The 6,000-nt window shown below is 40.8% G+C and overlaps 1 protein-coding gene across 9 annotated transcripts in view; it reads right to left on the reverse strand.

Moving 5' to 3' along the window:
- YIPF7 (Yip1 domain family member 7) overlaps nt 1–5,732 on the reverse strand; it is an 83,256-nt gene extending 77,524 nt beyond the window's left edge. For 2 of the 9 annotated variants that reach the window (XM_061584234.1, XM_061584233.1), the window contains exons 1-2: nt 5,543–5,710; nt 2,261–2,382 (exon numbers count right to left, since the gene is read on the reverse strand). The gene's annotated coding sequence lies outside the window, so the exon portion shown is untranslated. Of the gene's footprint in view, nt 1–2,230; nt 2,383–5,542 lie in introns of all 9 variants that reach the window. The other 7 variants (XM_061584230.1, XM_061584238.1, XM_061584231.1 and 4 more) reach the window with 6 other exon arrangements.
- Between the last annotated feature and the right edge of the window lie 268 nt (nt 5,733–6,000).

A 6,000-nucleotide genomic window follows, 5' to 3' on the forward strand; every position in this document is an offset into this window, starting at 1 on the left:
AAGCATTTGTTCATGCAATGTTGCAGTGAATCCAAATGATGTTGCTGCTAAACTCTTGTATTCTATAGTGAATCTATGGAGAGGTCTATAAAATCATGGACACAGCAGAGAGGAAAGACAGGTATTTTTCTCTACAGGAATAATAGAACTAAGGGTTATTTAGTGAAACTAGCATTAGATTAATTTAGACTTTTAGGTTAATTTAGACTTTTTAGTTTTTTAAAAACTTATTAACAAGTTGTGGTGATGGCCCCTGGCACAAGTCACTACCCCACCTTGTAAAAACACAGTGGGGGCTGGTGGCTCTATGTACAGACCAAAACCTGGGCTGGATTCCATTGCCCCACTGACATGGAGCCACCAGCTGCTGCTGTAAAAACAATTCAACAAATTCATAGAGAATTTCCAACTGCCCTGTGGGTGAGAGACAGAAAGAAAACAGCAATGAAGACTGTTCTCAATGCCATCTCTATCTGTTCCTGATTCATGAGCTAGAATAGGGCCTTTCCCTTTTGAAGCAAGATATTAAGGACCAGGTAAGATACAAGCTTTTCTAATATTGTAGGAAGAGAGGGCAGGGGAAGGACTCCTTGAGTTCTGCTTATTTTCCATTCAGTAGGTCTTCTTACAGTCTGAGAATTGTATGACGGTAGGGTGGACAAAAAGGAGAAAATGCATCACCAAAAAAGAAGACGGAGATTTGCATAAAGTGTGCATATGCTAATTTATATGTATAGATGCAAATATAGAGATAATTGCTGTAAAGAAAATAGAAATGCAGTACATCTACCCAGTGGGAAATCTGTGACTAAATGCTGATGGGCAACTTTCAGCCCCCACCTGCTCTCTTCCTTCCTATGGCTCTTTTATCTTGAAACTAGACTTGGGCCCAGCAGTCTTTCAAAGCAGAGGGCCGTCCTCCATAAATCAGGACATATGGCAACCCAATGAGATGGACACAGTGTCCATGGCAAGAGATTGCTGCATTTTGGGGGAAATGGAGTAACAGGTACAAGAGAACACTACTGAATGGAAATAAATTATTTTCTATTTGCTCACTGATGCTTGTTATTTTAAAAATGTATACTCTGCCCTTCAGTCAAAGTCTTCTCAAGTCACCCAAACTTTTATCTATTTATTTATTTATTAGATTTATAATTCCGCCCTTCCTCCCAGTAGGAGCCCAAGGCGGCAGATTGTGAGCTTGTTGGGAAGAGAGGCAGGTATAGATGAGATTGCTGTAAAACACCATGAGTCCATGGGCAGAGTGAGATATTTATTTAAATGGTGTAGAGGGCAATCCTGTGCATGTCTACTCAGACGTAGTTAAGTTAAATGGGGCTTACTCTCTGCTAAGTGGCTATAGGGCTGTATCTTAAGTAAAAACAACCTTTCCAACTCTAATTTTCTATGATTCTGTCATGTGGTAACAGGAGTTGTAAGGGGACAATGAACTGAAGTGGGGACGGGGCAGAGCTGTAGAATGGTTAAGTGTCTGGCTGTAGACTGGTTGAGGGCTATAGAATATCTGATTAGCCTCTAAATCGGGTAGAGAACCTATGGTTCTCCAGATGTTGGACTCCAACTCCCATCAATCTCAGCCAGGAGAGCCAGTAGTATGGCATGATGGGAACTATAGTCCAGCAACATTTGAAGGCCGAAGGTTCCCCACCCTTGCTCTAAATTCATAGAGAAAAAGAAAAGGTAAACCCATACAAGAACAACTTTCTAAGGAAAGCTTTTAAATTTGATCAGTATTTCCTTTGGAGTTCATAATCCTCCCCACATATTTATAAATCTCAAACAATATCCTATAATCAAATTAATCTGCTTCCGTCTGATGCCTTCATTTATCAAAAATATTTAACACAACAATTATGCCACATAGCATTTCTTTCTTACTATTAAACAAATCATGTGTGTTTCCAAATTTAGAACAAAAATCTGATTTATTTTTAATAAGTCTAGTAAATTAGGGATTTTTATTAGAAGTGTGTCATTTTCTATAAATTATGCACACACAAAATTATGAAAGTACATAATAATTCTTAAAGCAGCTCTAGAATATATTTTCTAATGTTATTGTCAGTACAATTTTAATGCTATAAAAGGCCTTTAATATTTCTCAGAAGTACCAGCCCCCTCCCCAAACAAAACCCAAGCTGTTGCTATCAATTACTTTACTGTATATAAAATGTGCATTCTTTAAGCTGCAACTTAGAACTCGTACCTTTTAAACGTTTAAATTTAAGGCTCATACCTCTTACTTCTGTAGATGAAAATTTCCTACCATAGAGTCAGCTTACATACAGAGAAACAAGCCAAGTCTTCTGGTGTGTTAAGCAGGGTGATCTTGAGCTATTTATAAAGTCCTAAATTTGGCTTTCCAACAGATGCATGACGAAAAGAAAAACGTTTAGTGTCATGGATGTTATTTCCAACATGATAAGCTTGATAACAGCCTTAATAAATGAATCAGAAAGCAATCACTGTTCTCTACTTTAAAACAGTAATTTTAATCTTGAATAATAATAATAAAAGATGCTCAGGCATCTTTAAAACTGCACAAAATAGGAAGCTGGGGAGATGTAGCTTGTCCTTCAGGGGTGAAAAAAGCTACCCTGTCTAAAATTCATCGTGCTCAAGTGCCACATTCTATGCATGTTTACTCAGAGGTAAGACTCAATGACTTCCTACTCCCAGGTAAAGGTGTGTAGGATTACAGCCTAAAACAGGTGTCTTGCAAGATCTTATTAGACTACAACTCCCATCATCACTGATCATTGGTCATTCTAGCAGGGGCTTATGGGAGCTAGAGCCCAGCAACATCTAGACAGCAAAAGGTTCCCTGTTCCCGGCCTAAAGAGTATGAGTTGTGAGGTTTTCACTTACAAAAACACACTAGGGTAGGTTGGTACCTTTCAGCAACTATCCACTGTAACTACGTGTGTAGTGCAATCTATATGTTTACTAAGAAATAAATCTCAAAGTGTTCAATGGTACTTATTCCCTCATGTGTTATAGCCTGATCCTGTCTGTTTACTTGGACTGGAAGTATCATTGGGTTGAGTGAGAATGGGGCCAGGAAAGTAAGTTTAGAACTGTAGCTCAGTTCCCCTTCTGTAATGTAAAGAAAACAGTACAACTTACATGGTGGTTTTAAGGATTATTGAGATAATTTAAATTGGATCTTTAAAGGTGCTCTTATTCTCTCACGTCACCATCATATTTCTGATATTCAGGCTGTGAATGTTGATTCTCATGCAGCCAAATTGGTGATAGAGAATCCCCAAGCATCCTAGCCCCAAGCAATTTGAGCCCTTGAAAAGTGATGAAGGAAAAATGGATTTCTTTCCCTCATTCACACACAACAGGCATTAAAGCAGAACTGTGTGTAGGGAAATTTGGAAAAGGTCAAGTTCACCATGCTGCAAATTCCTGAGCTCTTTTCTGTGCCAAAATTGGCTAATGCATGAGCGCAGATAATTAATTTGGTATTGTTTTACAATCTTTTGATTAATATATTTTTCACTATTTGATCTTGGGAAAGCAGATTATTAGAGATTCCTGGTTTCACCATATGCTCAGAGGCACATTTTACCAAATTCTTGCAAGCTACACAGCAAGTGGATTGGACTGTGAAAGACCAACCCAAATTGTGTTTGCATTTTGACCAATGTGCAGGGCAGTCCAATATCTCAGAGAGGAGGTCAGGTCTCCTGCTCCCCTGGTACATTCATTATAGCTGCCCAATTTCCCTGCTTTTTAAAGTTTGATAGAAATAGCTGTGGGCTATAGCTACATTCTTAAACCGCAAGGTTTTTTGCCTATTAGTGAATTTCCCTGGTTTTTAATCTGGGAGGTAAGAAATGGGATCGTGTCCAAGTTTGCTGAGAATGGATTGATCATTTGCATATGACCCAACAGTGTGATGTGGCTGCAAAAAAGGCAAATGCTATATTAGGCTGCATCAGAGCTTGGAAGTAACTAGTTACAAGTAACGAATTACTTGTAATTTATTACTTTTTTGAGTAACGAGTGGGTAACTTCATTACATTTTGTTGGTAATAGAACGAGCAGTAACTTCATTACTTTTGAGGAGTAATTGTAATGTTTCCAGCATTACTTTTGCGCATTACTTGGGGGAGAGCAGGGGAAGTCTTCAGCTCCACTGATTTGTGAATAAAAATCATGTGCTTCAAGTTGGGTTTCTGTGCAGTGTTGCTCTTCCTTCATGCTGTATGGGTGCTTAGGAGGCGCCGAGGGAGGAGGTGGAGAGCGAGACGGGGTGGAGAAAACAATTGTTTAAAAATTGACAGGAGTGGAAGGAGAAAAGAGCTGGAGGCAATATATATATACAAAAAATATGTGTGGGGGGTATCATCATTGCTGGGGGTGGGGTGAGGGGATGTGAGATTCTGTTATGCGTTCTGTTAATCTTATGGATAAAAAAAAATTCTACTACCCTCTGTGTGCGTGTGCTTATTTTTAATGTTGTTTTAGGCTACTTAAATGTGCAGCAGCCAAGGCCAGCACCTTGTAGGCATTTTTTTAAAAAAAGTAACTAAAATGTAATTGTAGCAATTACTTTTGAGTAAAAGTAAAGTAATCAGTTACTTTCAGAGCAATTGTAATTGTAACGGTAATTACTATTTTTGGGGGGCCATGTAACTAACTGTAATTTATTACTTTTTAAAAGTAATCTTTCAAGCTCTGGTCTGAGCCCCTTTCAGAGCCTTCCATAAGGCCAGGAGAGCCTGGCTCACATGCCTATGGAGAAAAGGCATCAGTCGCAGGGAGATAACAGGTTAATTGCAGTGACAAGGAATCTGTGGCCCTCCAGATGTTGCTGGACTCCATCACCCCCCCCAGGTAAGGGAAGTTTGGTGTTGTAGTTCAACAATATCTGGAGAGCTACAGGCTCCCCATCCTTGCTTGTTCAGATTCATATTAGCCTCGATGCCTGAACAAAACCTCCATATCCCAAGGTGGTATATCTGATGCTGGGGACTGTCAACAGGGAAGCAAGCCATCATCTTTCATGCCTTCATCACAGGCTTGCTGGAGGCTTCTGGTTGGTCCATTGTGGGAAGCAGATTGTTGAAATTAGAGGCAACCCCCCTTGGCTCTTCTTATGCAAGAATAGCCAAACTGAACCTCCACTTGTCAAGGCAGTATACTTCAGTGGACCAAATGCAGTAAAGGGGGGTGGACAATGAGGAAGGCCTTGCCTTCTCATGGGTTTTCTTAGATGTTTCTGGCCAGCTACCATTGGAAACAGAATACTGGGCCAGTTGGATTTTTGGAGCCTCCACAATCAGAGGCAGTCTATCTCCCAGTGCTAGAATCTGGGGACAATCAGCTGGATGGTGGTGGCTGTTTATCTGCTGCGCCTGCCAGTCACTTGTGAGATGTCAATATTCCATTATACACAGAAACTCCTAGTTATTTTTTGACACAATTTTCTCCCCCGAGCTGCCTGAAGGATAAAACTAACCACTGTTTATAGGAACCAAAAGCCCGCAACCCTCTGGGGACTTACCTCTGTGCTGGGAAAGCAGTGGCGGAAAGGTGAAGGAGTCTCTGCTCAGAAGAGCCACAAGTTGCAAAAAAAGGAGATGCAAAAAGAAAAAATAAGCAGGCAGCTGCTTGCAAAAATATATAAAATGGCAAGCCGGCGCCCCTCCCCTCCTGGACAGGCTTGGCCAATCAGCAGAGTCCGTCCTTCCTCCTGGGCAGGGCGCTGAAGGGAAATCCCGGCAGGGCAACATAGAGATAAAAAACAGTAGAGGTGCCCCATCTTATCAACTGGTTGTGGGAGTGTGTGTTTCCGGTTCACCCCAGGGAAGCTGTTCACCAATTCCCTTAATGGCCTTAGCAGCACTATACTGTACATTTAAAGCATTATCATGCCCCTTTAAACAGTCCCGGCTTCTCCCAAAGACTCCTGGGAAGCATAGTTTGTTCAGGGTGCTGAGAGTTGCGAGGAGACCCCCCTAT

The sequence above is a fragment of the Rhineura floridana genome, chromosome 9, assembly GCF_030035675.1.
Source record: "Rhineura floridana isolate rRhiFlo1 chromosome 9, rRhiFlo1.hap2, whole genome shotgun sequence".
Taxonomy (NCBI): Eukaryota; Metazoa; Chordata; class Lepidosauria; order Squamata; family Rhineuridae; genus Rhineura; species Rhineura floridana.